Source organism: Xiphophorus couchianus, chromosome 2, assembly GCF_001444195.1.
Source record: "Xiphophorus couchianus chromosome 2, X_couchianus-1.0, whole genome shotgun sequence".
In the NCBI taxonomy this organism is placed as follows: domain Eukaryota; kingdom Metazoa; phylum Chordata; class Actinopteri; order Cyprinodontiformes; family Poeciliidae; genus Xiphophorus; species Xiphophorus couchianus.
This window is the reverse complement of record NC_040229.1, coordinates 10,797,706-10,819,262: the sequence shown is the minus strand read 5'-3', so window position 1 is coordinate 10,819,262 and position 21,557 is coordinate 10,797,706. Positions and strand designations below refer to the sequence as shown.

General features: G+C 35.2%; 1 protein-coding gene and 1 long non-coding RNA gene across 8 annotated transcripts in view; one reads left to right on the top strand and one right to left on the bottom strand.

The window, feature by feature from the left end:
- Positions 1-21,557, top strand: part of tjp1b (tight junction protein 1b) — a 99,078-nt gene that overhangs the window by 23,904 nt on the left and 53,617 nt on the right. The gene's annotated exons all lie outside the window — the stretch shown is intronic.
- Positions 15,183-16,558, bottom strand: LOC114137062 (uncharacterized). The gene is made up of 2 exons (XR_003593937.1): positions 16,395-16,558; positions 15,183-15,524 (listed from the first exon to the last, which is right to left on the bottom strand). It is a non-coding gene; the product is annotated as an uncharacterized LOC114137062 (long non-coding RNA).

Sequence of the window (21,557 nt, the reverse complement as noted above, 5' to 3'; positions counted from 1 at the left end):
TTAGTGATATGGGCTTTTTGAGAGCGTGAGAGTTTTTTAATGCTCCCAGGGTGCATGCATTAAATTTTCATCGTTCCTTTTGCTGCTTTGCAGTTTAATAAAACTGCTTAAACAAGATTTTATGTGTTAAAAACATTAAGGAGCTTCAGCCGCATTTCCAACGACTCTGGGCCAAGAAAAAAAAATGTATTTAATCCAAACTCATTAATGTGGAAAACCTTTATATCTTTTGAAGACTATTTTTGTCTTTTGAATAAGGTAACAGATTCGTTTTAACTAACTTGTTTTGCATTTGTTGACCTTAAATTTTTAAAGGTGACCTATTATGCTTCCTTGAACAGGTTATGATAGAGCTATGCCCTATAAAAAACATGTTCATCACATTTTTTACACAAAATTATTCTTAGATAATAAGATTTTAGTCCGATCAGTTCTGCTTATTTGAGCTTCTTTCAGAATGAGCTGTTTTAGGGCCTCCTGTCAAATAAGCTGTAAATCAACGTTTACACTCGCAAACAGATGTACAATTATACAAACGGACATTTTTGAAAAGCAGAAGTTGAGCCTCCAGCACAACCAACCAATTCGCATGGCAAAAACACAGTCTTACTTTGTATTTTCAGTTGCACCGCTAGTTTCTATTTTCATTTTTACTTAACTTCCTTTAGGGATCAATAAAGTATTTTTGACATTTTGTTTCAACTGAATTCTTTCAAGTGTAAATATTTTAGTACACTTGACATAATTCAAAATTATTCTATATAGGGCGTGCCGTGGTGGCGTAGTGGTTAGCGCGACCCATATTTGGAGGCCTTGAGTCCTCGACGCGGCCGTCGCGGGTTCGACTCCCGGACCCGACGATATTTGCCGCATGTCTTCCCCCCTTTCCTTCCCCGTTTCCTGTCAGCCCACTGTCATATAAGGGACATTAGAGCCCACAAAAGACCCCCTGGAGGGGTAAAAAAATATATATATATATTCTATATATAACTATATATATCTTTGAAAAGCAGAAGAAGCAGTAGAAACCCACATGGAAGAAACACAAACATAAAAAATATGAATTTTGCATAATAGATCCCCTTTAAAAAGCCTCCACTTGATCACCTGTCCATGTGATTGTGAGTTTTTGGTAACCAAGGAGAAATGCAGATGTAGATTTTGAAGCTGAAGAAAGATTTGAGCTTTATAATAGTTTTGGACTATTTTTGTTTATGTTTCACGTAGCTTTGACTATTGTAGCTCAGCTCTTTGCAGATCATGTAGTTTATGTATAATCTAAAGGATGACCTTCTCTGAAACAGACATCATCTTGTTGCAAGGTTTGTAATTTGTTTTACATTACATACACAGATGTGCATATTAATGATTCTACATGCACTAATGAGCTACATATTAAGGATGCAGAGCATTATATTATGTACTAATAACAGACTTAATGGCCCCACGACTCATTAAAATGGTAGACATGGCCTCCATTTTTCACTTTTTAATTTGTCTGACCAAGAAATAATTTCCTATCCATTTTAAATTGGTTCAGAGACCCCTATCAGATATTGGTCTTGTGTTGTTCCTTTGCACAGTAATATTTAAACTTCCATTAGATTAACTGTGAAAAGCTGTTTGCAGGTTAAATATGACTGCTTCACTCATGATAATGATTTTAACTGCAAAGTCGCCTCTGTTGATAAAATGTTGCACCAACTTCATCAACAAGATGCATTAGCTTTCATTTTTTGCTTTTATTAGGAAGTAATAGAAAATAATACTTGTCAGACTTTATTTGTTGAATTATTGTTAGTTTGTCTGAAATATTGTTAAACTCTCCAAATAATACTGTAGTTCTGTGTGGAGTTTGTGTAAGTGTGTTTTTTCTGGATTTTTCCTATCACATTCTGACAATATGCATGCTTTGGGTTGTTGTGACTTAAGACTGTGTGCAAACATAGCTTGATCTTTATAGAAAGAAAAACAAAACAAAAATCTCCACCACATCATTAAAAAAAATAATACAAGGGATTGATTTCAGAAAAGTTTTTATCCACCTGCATAAACGCAAATCTATCAATTATTCTGACGATTAATCAATTAATCAGATTTTTTTTTAGAACTGGCATATTCTGACAATTTTTCATTGAGGCCTTTTTTGTACAATAATAGAAATATATTAAAATATGCAAATGGGGCGTGCCGTGGTGGCGTAGGGGTTAGCGCGACCCATATTTGGAGGCCTTGAGTCCTCAACGCTCCCGGACCCGGCGACATTTGCCGCATGTCTTCCCCCCTCTCCTTCCCCGTTTTCTGTCAGCCTACTATCATATAAGGGACACTAGAGCCCACAAAAAGACCCCCTGGAGGGGTAAAAAGAAAAAAGATGCAAATGAACAAATGATTAAATTCCTATTTTAAATACTGAAATGAACATTTTATAGCCTAAAATAGAAGAACATTACATTTCTATCAGTATAGTGTTGATTATTTTTGGATTAACCAATTAATCAATGGATAACAAAAGGTGCTTAATAATTTTTTACAGAATTTGTACTGGGTGAAGCTAAAAATGCTAGTTGAGGATTATTGGGTAAAACATATTTAAAGACAAAGATTTATTCTTATCTTAAATGTAAAATGTACATTTTTTTGCCAAATTTCTGCTCGGAGCATGTTACTCTTTCAGCAAATGGCTTTTTATTTGAGTCTGTATATTTCAGTTAACAATTAATCAATCACTAAATTAGTTGATGAGTATTTCAATAATCGATTAATCGTGATCAATCGTGATTAATAGCAATTAATCTGATTAATTGTTTCATCCCTCGGTTTAACTTTTATAATTATTGAGATTTGGCCATGAAACGTATTCTGAATTTAGCAGAAGTCTCAAAACCAATATCAACTTGATGGTGATCAGTCCTAAAAATCGGTGGATTAAAGTGAAAACATTTGGATTATCCTGATTTACCTTCTGTCTGTGTATGGATATCTGTATTAGATCATCTCCTGCTGCACAAATCCATCCCCTAGTCAAGTCATTTCATTTCTGTGAACTGCGTGATGGATAAAATTTTTTGTGGCTGTGGTGGAACAGCTGATTGACAGACTTACATATCTAAAGCCATGTCACAAATATGAAAACACCACATCACTGAGATATCAGCAGCACGCAGTCCAGGTCGATAAAAATATCTCATATTGGGTAACACTTTATTTGAAGGGTGAGCATCAGACTGACATGAGAAAAACCTGAAGGAGTCTTCATGAATGTTTACGAATGCTGTCATGAAGTGTCATTTGGTAAACAATGACACTTTGGATTGCACTAAAAGTTGCATTAAAAATCAGTTAAAAGTGTCAGCGCTGCATTATTCGGTAAATAATGCAGCTTTTAAAACAAAGATGCGCTAAACGTTGCATTAAAAGTCAATTAAGTGTCAACTTTCCATTAATTGGGTAAATAATGTAATTTTTAATGCAAAGTTGTGTTAAAGGTTGCTATAAAAATCCATTAAATGTGTCAACTTTGCATTATTTAGTAAATACTGCAACTTTTATTGCAGACTTGCAGATCTGTTAAGTTTCAACTTTGTCTTACATGGTAAATAATGCTATTTTAATACAAAGTTTCATTAAAACTTGCATTAAAAGTAAGTTATAAGTGTCAGTTTTGAATTACTCAGTAAATAATGCAACTTTAATACAAAGTTGCACTAAAAGTTGCATTAAAAGTCTATTAATAGTGTCAACTTTGCATTACTTGGTAAATAATGACATTTAATGCAAAGTTTAAATAAAAATTCCATTAAAAGTTCAATACAATGGTCAGTTTGAATTATTTATCGAGTGACACTTCATGACAACAGTCATAAACACTCATGAATCTCCTTTATATACCAGGTTTATGGCAGTGTCATGTCAGTCTTATGCACACCCGTTCAAATAAAGTGTTACCCACATTTGGAATGTAAAATTTAAATTCTGGTTGCACTTGATTTTATTTTGAGATGTCAGATTCAGTGGAACTGAATTCACAAGCACTCCACACTTCTCACATTTTCATTATAAATAATAAAGCAGGTTCTCTTTCTTACAGTTTAGTCTTCACATCCCATTCTGCTTTGCGAGTCTTCAAGTAAGTGACTGAACAAACTGTGCTCATTTGTTTTGATAACCTGCCACTCAGAGGATGCTTCAAGCAGCTCTAGAGGCCGTGATCTCTGCAGGGAACCAGAGTTCAGATGCAGACTTATGCCTTTTTCACTCTTTCCCCATCTTCCCTCTCTCGCTCTCTCGCCATAAATATATATATTTTTTGTCCAGGCAGCGTGTGCACTGGAAGAAAACTTGCTGACTTGCCCAAACTCAAATGCAGCTGATGGAAGTAACGGTCCGCCTTACAGTGAGTGATGAGCCTGCAAGATGCTGAGCTGAGGAGCGCTTTCCATTGCATTTGACTAAAATGTCACAACAGACACAACGATGCTAGCTGGATGACGAGATTGTCTGTTTTAGCGCACAGCTGGAGCTAGCGTATGAATTCACGTCCGCAGCTATCATTGCTCATCACTGTGGAGCTAAATAATCAATAGTGGTTAAGTCTTTGTTTAGATCAATTGCCTTTTTTTGATTGCTTTACTCTCCGGGTTGTCCGGGGAGGACTTTTGGCCCAGGGCCGACTCCTGCTGTCATTTGTGTTGGCAAACGTTGCACTTGTTCACAGAAAGCTTGAATCAAATTTTAGTGCTAAGGCTGCAGAAAGCCCCTTTGAGATAAAGCGTGGCGGCGATGGTGGTGGTTAATAACAGCTTTCAGTGTAGCCAAAGCCTTTGTTTGTCACAGGAGCTATTATTCTGGGTTTATTGACAACACTCCATCTCATTTTAAAGATGCTGCATTTACAGTATGTTGTTTATTTATTTATATAGAGATGCAATAATCTCCCTGTGTGTTTATCACATGAAGAGTGCCGTTCACTTCTGGAATTTCTTGTACTTAAAATTTATCTGCTCTGAAAATACTGTACAAACCCAGTGCTCTGTGGTCTGTGTTTTAGGTTTTACATTTTTTTTTGTAAAACTTTTGCTAATTTTAACTGATACAAAATCAGCATGGAGAAGATTTCCAACATTCCCAAATCCAAAATTTGGAAAATCCAATCAATAACAATATCCATCCATCCATTTTCTGTTCACCCTTGTCCCTAATGGGGTCGGGAGGGTTGCTGGTGCCCATCTCCAGCTACGTTCCAGGCGGGAGGCGGGGTACACCCTGGACAGGTCGCCAGTCTGTCGCAGGGCCAATAACAATATAAAATGCGATAAACACGTGATCAGTATAAATAGTTAACACATTTGATAGAATATTCAATAATTTCACTGAACTCTGATCCAGAACCGCACAGCATTCTGGGGAATGTAGGCAGAGGAAAGACTTACGCTGCTTTAATTTAATTTTATTTAATTTAGTTTAACTTAATTTAATTTGATTAATAAAGTATTTTTGAATCGAATTTAATTTAATTTGAATTATAGCTAAGTAACTCACTCACTTTTTGGTTACCTAGCAACTCACTCACTCTTTGGTTACCTAGCAACAACCTGTTGAGTAACTTGCAGCTGCAGTTTCAGGTTTTGCCACTGTGCCTCATAGGTGCTTAACAATAAAAAACTGCAGCATAGTGTAAAAACTGTGGATAAAACAGGAAAAGTCACGCCATTGGTTGAGCAGTATTTCATATATTTAAGACAAAAAACTAATCAATAATTATCAATATATATACTGATTTGATGCTTATATTGTAATGCGTCCATGCAGCATTCTCCCATAACAAACAGATGTTGAAGGCAAAATAAATAAGCAGTGCAACTTTTCTTGTACTTCCTGTTATCTACTAAAGGTCTTGCTCTCGCTCACTTTCTCGCAGCCTGAAAGAACAACGGACAAGTTTTGATATGTTTCCTTTAAAATACCCTCTTACATCATTGGTTTATCCTCTCATCTGCCCATAAATAAGGAAAGAAAGAAGGAAAAAGGCATTTATTCAGAGGTTTGTATTTTTCTTCTGCTTTTAGAAGGTTTGAAATAAATGTTAGTAACTTTTGATAATGAAAAAATGCGTAAAAATAAGCCTTTTTTAAATTACAAAAACCATAATTTTTAAAGAAATAATGTATGTCCAAAGAATTTGAAAACTATGCTAAATCAGAATAGAATAGAAGAATATAAATAATGTTTGTTGCCCCAGAAAGAATAAATTTAGGTTATTACAGCATCAGGCATATGGTTCACACAAAAAGTGCTAATATATAAACAAGTTTAACGATTAGCAATAACAACAATAGTAATAATGTTCTGTACAAGATTTGCACACTTATTGGAATACAAATATTGTATTCACAATTTTTCAAATGTACATAATGTGCATGTGTGTTGAACTTAAACAACACAACAGACTATTTTACAATACAGAATGTCAGCGCAGAAAAAAATCGTGTAAAATGTTAATCATAAAAGTTAAGCTAGAAGCTTAACTTCTGTAAAAGGACCTTGAACGTCCCGTCAAGTTACCTTGACGGGACGTCGTTGGTGCATTCACTGACAGAAATTTTTTTTATATTTTTCAGATTCAAAAAAGCAAATTAAGATGAATTTATGATTTTGGTCACAAGCTGAACGCTTAAAATATTTGTGAATTCAGAGATTCCTATCTTTCATCCTTTAAGGGGGTGAAACTTAAACCCTGCTTACAGAAAGAGCTTCTTTTTGCTGGCTTGTTGCCATCTGAAGGTTGTTTTTTTGTGTGTGTGTGTTTTCTTGATTTTCAGACATACAGTATTTACTGCATGCACTGCTCCCTCAGCTGTTTTAAAAAATGTTACAGTAATGTTTGCTGCAGAGGGTTCTACCAGGTGAGCTGCAGAGAAAGCTTCAACTGTATCAGCAGGAGCAGCGGCGGCCATAAGCCAAGATGAAAAGCACAATTAAATTAATTACTCCATAACCGATGAGGATAAGTCACCAGCTGGGTCTGAGGTTTGCACTGGTCTTAATCCCTTATTAGTTCTGCTCGCCCTGTTCCACTTTTCAAATCTTATTCTTGGCTGCGGTCTTCCGCGGACAGAGGCACTCCCCTCTAACTACCACAAGCGCCACAAAAAGGGTGAAAAAAGCCCCGGCGTAAGCACTTATCCGCTGCTCAGTGTTGGAAAGTGCTGCAGATGCATTTATAGAGAGAGCAACTGCAGCTGAATTAACCAATCTGCATATTCAGAAGGCCTGTTATCAGGGGAGGTTGTTCCTGTGCGATGGAGGGCCGTACCTGAACGGGGCACACCGAGGCAGGGACGGGAGGGGCGGCAGGAGATTTATCACCAGCGGCCCCGCAGGAGAGGGGGAGGCGCTGTGATTGGAGCGGCTGATTTCCTCTAAGTGAGACAAGTCTGTTATGTAACAACAACAGTCGATTGGAGGATTTTTTTATTTTTTTGTCCTTTACGTGATAAGCAGCGGAGGATTTAATTCAGTGAAGGTTTTACATGTGACAGTAGCTGTGTTTCCATTTCAAACGTGCGTAAATCTTTGTCCATGTTCTGCTAAAGAACTTGATTTCGCAATTGCGGTGTTTCCATTGAATAAGAAATTAAATCAAAATTCATGTTCATGAGAGAAGACATTGAAAATCATGGCAAACATACATGAGATATATTAAGGGGTGGGCAGAGTATCCAAAAATTGTACTCAAGTAAGAGTACTTCAACTTTTACTGAAGTAAAAGTAACGATCCAAGAAATTACTCAAAAGTAAAAAGTATTTGGTCTCAACTACTGAGTAACTGATCAAATTATAAATCACTTAATATTTAAAAATCACTTAAACAGACTGAAATATAAAGTTGAGTGAACATTTTTGGCATTTTACAGACAAAAATGACAATAATTAACAATAATTCATTTAAGTAACAAAAAGTGACAAAATCAGGCAAAATAATTTTTCCCAAATCAGTTTCTTTCAATAAAAATAACTAATGAAACTAACAAAAACTGCAGATCTGTGTCTGGTGAATTTTTGGTTAAAACATGTTTGTTTCTCATTCAGTGGATAGAAAATTCAGAAATTTTACTCAAGTAAGAGTAGAAATACTTCATAATGAAACTACTCAAGTGAAAGTAAAACACACGACATAGTAAAAATACTCCTGCAAGTAAATTTTTTCAAAAGTTACTCAAGTAAATGTAATTGAGTAAATGTAACTGGTTACTACCCAACTCTGGATATATTTGGTGCTCATCATCTATCAGCCATCATAGAGCGTCTTATTTAGGCATTGGAGCGGCTACATACAGTATGTGGGGTCTGATTTAACACGTTTGAATGAAACAACTTTTTACGAACTCTGTGAAAAAAATAAAAACAAACCATCATCCTCAGACTACTTCCTGTTGTCTTCTTTGTCATTTCCGCTAGTGACATCCGGCTTCTCATGTGACTCGTGATGCAAATGAAATGTTTCCCTTAGTGACGTTCAACACCACCAACTTCCTTTCAATCCAATACTGAGTAAAATTGAAGTAATACCGGTAATACCGATCCGATGCTGATATTAAAGATGTGATGTAATTCAAATCTTGACTGCTCTCTAATGAATTTATTTTAAACTCAGAAGTACATTGAGGCTTCAGCCTTGCTTACTATGGCTAAGCAATTTTAACAACAGCAGAAAATCATACAAAATATGTGAAAATGTTGTTACAAACTAAAAAGAGTAAAGTAATAACCGTTATTAAGAACTACTAAAAAGTGAAAACTGAAATGGCTCCATGAATGATTTCTTTTATGATCGGCCTGTGGGTATTACGTTTTTCACATTACACACTTACAAGGCGGAAGAAAAAGTAGTTCCCATCAACCTGGTCTCATTTAGGCAAGATCTCAATGATTTAGCTACTTTCTAATGTGCTCTTGTTAAACTACATTATCTCAAATAACTTCAGTATTGAAAGTATTCATACTTTGATTTGAGAATCGATCTTTAAGCATATAGGTTTTGTATCAATATTTCAGCATCAATCTGCACATAGTTTGCATTGCAGTTTTGTGAAATACATCTATTTCGATACGGCTGGGGAAAAAAAACACTTCATCCTAACACTTTTGTTAGAATGAACTTTTGAAATTGAAATTTATTTTTACAATTTCGATTTGCGTAATTCTATGGTTAATGGAAACTCAGGAAGTGCAGCAGATCATGCGTGACGTTTCTGAGGGTTGCATCGCAGATGTTGAGTGCATTTCTTGAAGCAAGGTCCATGTGTTCACCGATCTGACATATGGTGGGTCACTGTAGGCCGTTGTGCACAGACTGTATTTAAAAGCATTATGTCACACACCGTGTACCAATGTGTTGACCTTGTAGAAGTCCTGTGTGACTTTGTTCTCACATTTTCTCATGAAAAAAAAAAGAAAAACCTGAAATAAATGAGGGAAATAATCTGATAAATGCACAAATACTATTGTTTTGAGATTATTTTCAAGCAATGTGGCTTAATAATTCAAGTTTGCCCTCTCAAAAACCAAAACTTTAATTTAGTTTTAAAAAATTAAACAAAACTTAAAACTGGAACTCGAAGATGTTTTACATATCTAAAATAAAACACAATCAAAACAGTAAATAAAATGGAAATACAAAACAACTAACAACCAAATAATAACTGCAAAAGAATGAACTTTTTCCAATTTTGTCTCATCACAACAAACTTCAATGTACTCTATTGGGTTTGTGAAAAACCAACACAGAATTATATATAAGGGTTCTTAAACTGGAACCTGAGTCTGAATTTCTTCCAATAAACTGGAGTGACAATAAATGTCCCGAAGAATTGTGAATTGAAATGAAAACCACCTTCTTCTACAATCACAGCTGCAAGCCTGCAAGAAAAGACAAGTGTTTGGTTGTTGATTTACCATCCAGAAACTCCTTGCTGCATTGTTGTTGGTTGTGCAGGAAGCTCCACGTCTGCTTTTCAAAGATGTACTGTTGTATAGTTGCACATGTGTTTGTTTGTTCCAAACTGTCAAACTGTGGAAAAGTTCAAGAACACTGAATACTTGTGTAGGCCTGTCATGATAACAAATTTTACTGGACAATAAATTGTCACAGAAATTATCGAGATAAACAATAATATTGTTGTTTGAGAAAATTTTCAAGTAATATGGCAAGTTTGTCCCCTCAAAGTTCATTAAAATGTAATTATGTAAAATACACTTAACACTATAACTGGAAGATAAAAAATAAAACACAACCAAAACAATAAATAAAATGGAAATAAAAGCCACTTACAACCAAAGCCATAAATAAAAACCTTCAAAATAATATTAATCTTCAGGAAGGAAATAATTGTTCTCATTTTAGTTTATTAATTGCTTACTGAGACAGGCTTCAACTTATGTAACATCTATTCTGCGCCGGTGTTTCTCATTTTCTTTCTGTATTTTCATCTGTAAGTGAAGCACTGATTATTAGACAATTTGTCAAAAAAATTAACTCTCTATATATAACATTGTCAGTCAGCATGTTTCCAATGTAGTTCTTAGTAACTCATGAAAATCAAATTGTTCAGCCCATAAGGGATTCATTCGCTGACAGGGGAGCATTTAAAGGAAATGACTCGTGCGTTTGAATTGCTTTTAAGGTTGAGCTTGTGTAGCTCATCAACGGAAAAATCACCTCCAGGGAGAGGACTTAAACCAAGATAAATCCCAACAACTCTATTGACTTTCCTCTGTGATTTATAGCAGGAGGAGAGACCTGTATGCTACGTACCAGCCACAGCTGTGCATTACTGTAAACGTGGCAGTAAACCAGCATGTCATAGCATATGGGTCTATTTATACTGCAACAGCAACCTTTTTCATAATAATCCTCCCTTATTTGTATGGAAAGCAGAATGTTCATGTTATTTTTTCATGTTTGAGCTGCTGAACTGGAGGTCAAGTGAAGAACGTCCAGCAGGGTGACGTAATGTTGTTAGGAAACAAGATGGTGGTCAAGCATGAAGAATGAATCGACTGGGATTGTTGCGCTAAACCCGTTTAATCAATCTTGAGGTTCGCCCCTCACAGCTGCGAAGCCTCAGTGGATTTTAATAGATGTTGGATGATTATCACATATTCATATTTATTGTTTATATTTGAGTATATACCATGTTTATAGTCTAAAAAGTGTTTTAAGATTTAAAAGGTGAAAAAAGCTAAATACAAAATAATTTTACATTTAAGGAATAAATCTTTTAAAGCAATAGTTCTAGATTAAAAGCAGTGGAGTCACAATTTTATGCTCTAATGCGTAAAATTAGGCATAATCTTCATATGATTTAAATCCAGATTAGTTGTTAAAGGTAACAGTTAGTCCAAGTGGTACCAACACCTAAATGGATCCCTACTGTCTTAAAACAACTAACAAATGTCACAACTTTTTATTCAAATGCTTTCTACCAATCTTAAAACTATTGTCATATCTACAATGGAAGCGTATTTGCAAAGAAGTCAGTGAAAACTTACACCGGAAATTAAGATAGGAAGCTGTGCACCGCCAATATTATCATTATTATTATTATTTATTATATGTGGACAGTGTAAATATCACAAAAATTAATCTCCACTGAAACTACTGTAATATTTTTGCTTCTTTTATTGTTTTACCTTTGTATCAAACAATAGCTCTTACCAGAAACCTCTACGTTTCACTTTAAAAACGTTTCATTCAGGATGATTATTGGTGGTGCACCGACTCCAACCTCAATTTCTGGTGTAAATCATCATATAATGATTTAATCACAAATATTAGGTCCACTAAAACTGTTGTGATATTTTTTTCTTTTTGTAGATCTTTACTTTTATATTAGACAGTTGCTCTTGTCAGAAACGTCAACATGTTTCACCTTAAATATGTTTCATTCAGGAAGATTATTGGTGGTGCACCGACTCCGACTTCAGTTTCTGTTGTAAATAGTCATCGCCAACAGCTTGAAAATTAATTAATTAAATGATTCTTACATTAGCCACCATAATATTTTGGGGACTTGAGTTGTTTTAAGATGGTAGAAGTCAACTTTGTCTTTGTGCTTTTCTGGATTAGCTGTTAGCTTTAGCTTCTAGAACCAACTAATCAGAATTTATACAAATTGCTGAAATATCTTTTTCTTTTTGTAGTTCCTTGTCTTTGTATTAAACAGTAGCTCTTATCATAAACGTTTACATGTTCATTGATTTATCAGGAAGATTCTTAGTGGTGCACCAACTCCAACCTCAGTTTCTGGTGCAAATCATTGTAATTATTAATATTATTATATGTTAAAAGCATAAAAAAAAACAAAATATTTGATCCACTGAAGCTGCTGTGGTATGTTTTGCTTTTTGTAGTGCTTTACTTTTTATATTACACAGAGACCTGTACATGTTTCACTTTAAATATGTTTCATTCAGGAAGATTATTGGTGGTGCACTGACCCCAACTTCCATTTCTGTTGTAAATAATCATCAGGAACAGTTTAATGTTTAATTAAATGATGCTGAAATTAGCCACTATGGTGTTTTGGGAACTGGAGTTGTTTTAAGATGTTAGTAGTTCACTTTGTTTTAGTCCCCTTCTTTATTAGCTGTTAGCTTCAGCTTCTAGAACCAACTAATCAGAATTTACAACAAAATATGAAGATATTACCTGTTTGTAACCTTTAAACAAAACAATCCCGAATGGTTGCTAGAAGATGTTATCTTATCAGAATGTTATTACTTAAAACAAAGAAGGTTATATTCCTTTATATAAAACAAAAACAGTCAAAACAATTTAAGGAAGGAAGGAGTGTTAGCTCTTTCTGTGCATTAAAAAGTGCATTAGCGGTGCAGCCTGCCGTGTTGCTGCGTCGAGGCCCAGGGAGGGACCATATGCTTGTTTAGGCTCAGGAGCATCCCTTCCCTGCAAACACACACCGAACTTTTTGTCCTCTTCCTCCTCATCAACACACAGAATATCATCAGCCAGCTGGAGCTCAAATTTGGCAGACTGGCTCTTCTCACGACTGCATTAACGCCACCATGAGTGATTTCCTTCACAGATTTCCTCCTGCAGGGCTTCGCCTCTGTCAGGCCTGACATGAATAAGATGTGTTCAGCTGAAGTCCTGCAGAGGGCAGAGTTTAACTACCAAAACGTTCAGAACCACAGGGAATCAAAACATTTTAATGGGGTTCTCCATAAACAGAAAAGAGGGGGTGAATCTGCTCCAACATGTAGAAATCAGATTAATTTTGAATGAGTTGACAGGAGAATTTAAATGCAGGATTTTTTTGGAAACAGTGGATTGAGTTGAGTTTTATACCACTGGCGCAAACATGTTTAATTAAGTTTTACATCCAGTATTTTTTTGGAGATCCAGCACTACTGACTGTTCAGTAAATGTGAACTGCATTTTGATTTTGTTGTTTTTTCTCATTATATTTAACAGCAAGCCAACCTGTGCATGTGATAAAACATTAATTTCCAATTAAGTTGAGAGGGGAAGAGGAGATTCATTGTGTTGTCTGGCTTGTTTGCGCAGTGCGGTAAATTACCCCAGGGTGATTTTTCTTCCTTCTTTCTTTCTGTCTCTGTTACCTCCCCATCTGCTGGCCTCCCCCATGCTCCTTTTATTTTGGATCCAAAGGGACCCTCTGATCCGAGATCATCAAGGCCTGAAATTGCCTCATTCACATCCGGAGCTGTGCTCTCCAAAAATAGATAACCTTTTATGGAATAATTTGAAGGCCTTGTTAGAAGGTCTTGCTTTTCAGGATTATGGCAACCTCATTATTCAAGTTTATGTGGTAATTTACAAGATGGGTCACGTTATGCCTGAGTTTGCATTTTATTTTTTTGCTATTCAGGAAATACAACTAATCTGCTGCTTTCAGTTTCAGATGGCCCTCTGCAAAATTGTAGTTTGAGTGATCAGAAATCGACTGCTTTCAAAGGTTTTCGTTCTCATTTCATTTTTATATTTTATTTCATTCACTCAGTGATAAACATGTATAGTTAAAGTAACGACTAAAAGAATTCATGAATGAAAAAGAGCAAAAAGAAGTATAAACTTATAATCTTCACATAAAGAGGAAATTAGAAATTCCACTCAGAAATCTATAACAGACATATTTCAAATACAAACATCACACTTCATCAAAATGCTTTGTAAACTTCTTTTAAATGGCGTGCCGTGGTGGCGTAGCGGATAGCGCGACCCGTATTTGGAGGCCTTGAGTCCTCGACGTGGCCGTCGCGGTTTCGACTCCCGGACCCGACGACATGTGCCGCATGTCTTCCCCCCTCTCCTTCCCTGTTTCCTGTCAGCCCACTATCATATAAGGGACACTAGAGCCCAGACCCCCTGGAGGGGTAAAAAAAAAAAAAAAACTTCTTTTAAATACAGTAATTAATTTAGTTTGCTGTACCTCCATGAACTGACACCTTTAACTGAAAAGCATCTTTTGATCGCCACCATTTTGAATATATGTTTTTTGAAAATATCACTTCCTTTTAAGTTGTATTTGCATTCTCTTTTAGCAAATTTGTTTTAAATATGTGGTAATAAAAAAAATGTATGTGCTTTGTATATACATTTAACATATTGCACTGAATCAATTCATGAAGTTTAAATAAGTTCAACTATTTCAATATTGGGCTTGCGTGATTTCTGTATCCATTTCCACTCTAACAAGTCTCTTCCGTAAATGAAAAATTTTATGTTTTTGTGTTTTTATTATGTACCACACTTCCACACAATATATCAGATACTGAAAAATCAGTGAGCTATACAAAATATACAAGGCCTTTTTGCTTAGTAATTGTTTTACCTTATTTAAAACAGAAATACTTTTGTATATTTTAACTTTTTATGTGATTAATATAGGATTCAAAATAAATGAGAACACAAAAAACTTACCGTAATTCCTTTTGATTGTTTACATTTTCTCTAACTAATTGTGCATTGGCACTGTTTTAATTTTTTTTACTCTTTCTGTTATTTAAAAAGGAAATAGTTTTGTTAACTTTTTATGATTCATTTAATATTCAGAATGAATGAGAACATCAAAAAACGTAATTTCTTTTGTTTTTTATATCTTCTCAGGCAAGTAATTGTGCATCATCACTTTTTTTACTGCTACAAAACATCATAAACTTCATTTTACCAATATTTTAGGACAATCTGTTATTATCAAACCATTTTTTTATGTTTGTGAATTAATTTCTGCTCTGCTTCATTGTCAGCACTGCAATCAGAACAGGGTAAATATATTTTTTCTTCTAAATTGTTTACCTCTCCAGTCACAACATCGCATTAACTGATTGGTATTGTTCATTTTTATTAGGCTTTCCTTTTCTGTGTTAAAAATACTCATGTGATTGCTTCTTTGCTGCTGCGGCCAAGTCACTTGATCCAGGCAGGATTTGGATGTTGTTCGGTCATGTGATCTGCAGGCCTGATGTGTTCGAGGGCTCAGCTGTTGGTGGGAAAAAAGAGAGAGAGATTATAGGTTCATTTAGGGGATTCTGGGAGAAAAAAATATTCTTTTCCTTTTACATGGACTCAAAACTCAGTAATTGCAGCTTTGTGCTTTGTCTGTAAAAATGTTTGTGTTCACAGGTGCTTATCTCAGTTATAGCACTCTGCTTTTTATTATATTGCCATTTTGTGAAATGCCAGACTGGAGAATACAACTATTGGAGAATTCATTTAAAGTCACAGTCACAGAACCTTTTCATCAATATTAATGAATTATTTACTTGAAAATTGGTTTCAAGTTAGTTTTGTCTTACTTAAGTGTACTAGGTCAAAAATACTTGGTAAGATTTTGTGTTTTTACAGTGCATGAATGGAAAAACATTTTGCACTGGATAATTTCTTGGGTTAAACTACAAAACTGTTGCCTTATAAAGATAAATCCAACTGTGTGAAATTTGAATGTTATATTGACTTTCTTCATAAACCACCATCTCAAATCTGTAAACACACTTTAATTTGTCAAGGTTGCCTCTTACCCTTTGACCTTTGAAGATAGGTCCCCTCTAGTTGCCAGGGGTAGCTAAGCTAACATAAGACACCAGAGCTGTATGCATCAGTATTATAATAAATGAAACAGATTTGGGTGATAGATGAGCTATATCTTATTATGTGAGGCAGTTGGTAGAACCAGCTGATCTGAGGCTACGTTCACACTGCAGCTTGAAGTGACCCAATTCCGATATTTTCACCTTAATGTGACCTGTATCTGATCTCTTCATGACAGTCTGAACAACACAGATTAGACTTTTTTTAATGCGACTTAAGTCACTTGGATATCCGACACGTACTTGATCTTTTCAAATGTTACCTGAATCTGAACGTTCAGGTCGCATTAATCCGACCAGAACGTCAGTGACACTCGACAAACGTCACTGTTCTGCGTCCTGATACGCGCAAGCGGGAAGAAAAATAACAACAGCCATGGCGACCGTTAACGATGATTAAATTGTTAATGTGTTGGCTCTGGTTGGACAACAACTTCAAAATTCTTCTTCTTCTTGTTTTTTTTTTATGGCGGTTGGCAAACAACTTTTAGGTGCATTACCGCCACCTACTGGTATAACTTCAAAATTGTAAGCTATACTCCACAGTTAACATCCATGTTTACCTCCGCAAACACTGAGCACTTCTTCTTCTTTGTCATGGCGGTTGGCGTGCTCTCTGTGTGACGTTATTGCGCCCTCTACTGCGCATGCGGGACACTTTCGGGTCGTTTCCAGTTCACACCGGAGATTAATTAGGATTATGGAGTACTGTATTTTGCCGACAGATGGCGTAAAGAAATTTGTTTCACATCAGTTCGAAAGGCAAAATAAATAGACTCATAAACACAAAAATAAAGGGTATTGTATCTATAATTCAGAGAAGGGTAAAGTGCCCAAAAATTGTGCTCTGGTAAGAGTAACGATACATCAATATATTTTCACTCAAGTAAAAGTAAAAAGCAGCAATACAAGAAATTACTCTAGTAAGAGTAAAAAATAAAAAAAGTATTTGGTAAAATGTTTACTCGAGTACATAGTAACTGATCATATTATTGATCAGTTAATATGTAAAAAGTACATAATCAGACCAATCAAATTATAAAGTTAAGTGAAAATTTAGGTATTTTAATGACGAAAATGACAATAAATCATATAAGGAACAAAAAAATAAAAAAATCTGGCAAAATAAAAAAATTTCAAATCAGTTATTTTCTATAAAAAAGTTTAACAAAAACTGCAGGTGTGTGTTTGTGTCTGGTGAATTTTTGGTTGAAACATGTTTGTTTCTCATACAGTGGGTAGAAAATCTGGAAATTTTACTCACATTACATTATAATAACATTACTCAAGTAAAAAATAAAAAGCACATTGTAGAAAATTTTGCTAGTTTTAGTTAACCATAACAACCTTGCTGCTGACTTTAAAAGCTCCACCCTTTGATTTTTGCTAGACGCTGAGATTTCTTTAAGTTCAGCTGCACTTTTAAATCACGTGGCTTTGCAAAGCCTCTCTCTCTCTTTTCTGAGCTGAGTGTGTTGTCATGTCACCGCGGCGACCTCGCCTGCTGGAGGTCAGGGAGGCTGACGGAGGACAACACAGTAATCACAGAAATATGAGACTTTGAACAGTGGACAGTTAAGTCCATTACAGGATTACACCGGGCAACAACTGAGGAAGCATAATGTTTTCTGGTGTCATCTTGCAGCTATGTTGCAGAAATATGTTTCGCACTGAAGTTGGAGGAAATAAATTGTGTTTCCCATGATCCTCCAGATGCATGTTCGGTATATTCTGTGGCACTGCATGGGCGCAGTCATGAAAGCTCATAGACAGCATGCCAACCTTTGCTTAGTCGGCTGTTTTTCCCGACCTGCGCAGCCGAGAGGTGACTCACTCTCTGTCAGGGGCAACGCACTGTAAAACCCGACCCGCTGTGAATTTCTAATTCCACTCATGTGATTTGTTCCTGCAGTTTTACTCCAATTTGGATCCATGCGGTGTTCCTTAAAAGTGCTGATGGGAAAAAGGAAGCTGCATTTTTCTTCTTTGTGGCATATGAAACTCCCTCTGTGCTGTTGAAGGCAGTGATGCAAACACTGCCGTAGCAGCGACAGAGGGTGTTTCAAGGGCTTCAAGGGAAATACATAAAGAGAGCTTAGTGTCTCGCAGATAGCAGCAAAAAATCATGTTTATGTGCTTTTAGAAGGATTATACAACCTGATTAATGTTTGGTTTTGTGGAAATGCTTTAAAAATTGTGTTGCTTGAGATAATGATTGTCATTATCTGGTCATCTTTAATGTTTAATTGTAAATTTTATACGAGAAATTGTAGAGGAAGATGAACAAGTACTGTGGGTTTATAATAATATTCACAAACTTCTTCTGTTTTTTGCTTTTATGTAACTTTTATAAAATAATATTTTTATCCATATGAAACTATCACTATGTGATGATGTATGAGACAGATAACCTGTGAAGAAAATCGAGCTCCTCTGCCTTCTCATGGTTCTAACTAAAGACAACCAGTCAGAGTTAGGAGGCGGGTCTTAGCGCTGTCAATCACCATCTGTGTGGCGCTGTGCTACAGTTAGCAGAGTCTGTTGTGAATGCTAAGGCTTGTTAGCATGGCCAACGATGACAGTAGATAAATCGTAAGTTGTTTCTTCGTCTCTAGCAAATTGAGCCACGAGTACTTCAGGTTGATTGACAGCACTAAGACCCGCCTCCTGAGGTGGAGATCGATCAATCTTGTCACAGATTATCTGTTTTGTGACGTATTGCAGACACGTTTTGTGACGAATTTTGTGGTGAATTTTTGGTTAAAACATGTTTGTTCTTCATTCAGTGAAGTCACCTCACATTGGGTAAAGTATCCAGATATTTTACTCAAGTAAGACTAGAAATACTTCAACATATTTTTGCTCAAAAGTAAAAGGTAACCATCCAAGGAATTACTCAAGTAAGAGTAAAAAAGTATATGGTAAAAAAAAGAGTACTCAGCTACTGAGTAAGTAATAATTTAATATTTAAAAATTACATCATCAGATGGACCAAAATATAGTTATGTGGAAATTCAAAATGAAAATAATTAATTTAAATAACATAGTTACAACATCATGCAAAAGAAACTTTTATTAATCAAAATTTTATTCTTTCAATATAAAACTGATGAAATTTTAACAAAAACTGCAGGTGTGTATCTGTGTTTGGTTAAAAGTTTTAGTTAAAATGAAATTTGGTTTTCAGCAAAGTTACTCACAGTAGGTAGCGTATCAAGATATTTTACTCAAGTAAGAGTAGCGATACATCATAATAAAATTACTCAAGTAAAAGTAAAAAATACTCCTCAGTTACAGTTACTCAAGTAAATGTAACTAGTTACTGCCCAACTCTGTGACATAATAAGAGTTGGGGGCAGTTTTGTTGCATAAAAGTGACAAAAAAGCAAAAACAAAATAAATCTAGAATGGATCCAGTATATTTTTTCATTACTCTCCGCTCCTTTGAACTTTATTTAAATGCATACCCTCCGCAGCTGCTGTTCATCATTCTTTGTTTTTCCCCAGGATATTTCTGCCTGCCCTTGTTTATCTAATTCTCATGACCTTGGTCATCTCACAGTCTTCTATTCAAGATGCCGCCGGTCCCTTTGCGTCCTCTTTCCGATCCTCCAGTGGACTTTGCTCTAATGTCCTAACGTCAGCAACCTGAGCGCTCCTTCAGCATTACATTCACGCCCTCTTTCTTCTTCTGGGCTCATTAGTGCCACAGGTAGAGTTGACAAGAACGGTCACGCAGTCTCAGAGTGATAAAACACAACCCAACAGAAGAAGAAGAAGAAGCTGCTGCAAAATAAATTAGCCTGATCTGGAAAATCCAGCACCAAATAATAATAATAATAAAAAAAAAAAACTAACATGCACGAGAGAGTCTAGAGAGTGAGGTTTGGTGCATTGCACAATTTACATTATACTGTATATTGATTAAATCTGTGCGCCCCTTGGGACGAGGTATTGAGCATCATGACTGTGGGCTGGATTCTAATTCTATCCTCTGAATTTTAAATTACCTTCTGCAGCATGTCATTACTACTTGAGTAATGTACCTCAGCTTTCTGTATAAAAAAAGTTCACATTCGCTAAAAATGATGTCGATACTGAATCTTTTATCATTTGTTTTGCATGTGGAATGTGCTTTGCATCAGTTACTTTTTTTACAGACACATACGTGCAGATAAAATAAAAATACTTAATGCTTTCAAAGATGTATAGTTTAAACGTATCTTAAAGCTTTCTAACCATTAACTTCATGTTTTCAAGCCAATAACAACCTATTTTCTGTTTTCGTAGTGTTTAATAATAATAATAATAATAATAATAATAATAATCTATCCCATCATCAAATAAAGTTTTACTGCAGCGCTGTAAAGTGATGGCACCCCTTCTGTTTCCTCCAATTTCTTACAACTATTAAACTTTAACTAATGGTATTGTGAAAAGACAATAGTGAATAATTGTAAAATGGAAGAAAAATATACTTGGATTTAGATATTTTGTATTAATAAAATGTAGAAGAAGGTGAAACTGAGTCAATGTTTTGCAGAAACACCGTTTGCCGCAAGTCTTTTGTGCTGTGCAAGACTGTTCACATACTGTTAATAATAAATCAATGTTAATGCACTGATTGATAACTAGGATCAATTGGGTTGTATGTATGATTGAATTTAAATTATTTTTTGTAAATATTTGTTGTGAATTGGCGCTATGTAAATAAACTGAACTGAATTGTGTCACCACCAGCTTTAAGCATCAAGACATTTTATTTTTGACTCAATAATGTGGCACATTGTGAAATAATAATTGCAATGCCATCGGAAGGTTGTGGGTTTGACTCTAACTTCCCTGCCTATCATATGCTGTTATACTCTTGGGCTATGTATTAATATAGACGTTTAGTGTATGAATGTGTGAGCACCTGGCTGAATGAAACTAATATAATAACAAATTGAATGGTCAGTATTACTTCAAAGAGGCTAGGTTCACTTTTCAAGTCTTACCACAAATACTCATTTGGATTAATTATGGACTTTGACTAGGCCTTTGTAAGACAAAGTTATTATCTTTTCTAATCTATTCCAGGTCTGGTTGTATGCTGAGGTTTGTTATTCCGCTTGAAGATAAACATTTCGTTTTTATATTCAAGTAAGAGTTACACTACTTTTTTTGATGTTGTAAAAGTAAAAATGTAGCCGTCCAATAAATTACTCAAGTAAGGCTAAAAACGTATTTGATAAAGTAACTACTGAGCAACTAATCATAACATCTAATTTAATATTTTTAAGTTATGTCATTAGACAAACAGAAATTTATAACGTTAGATGTACATCCTGGTTTCTTAGAGACTATAATGAAATCAATTAATACAAATAAATAAATTCAAGCAGAAATATAGTTTTTTTTTCAATATAAAAGTAAGTTTGGTTTTT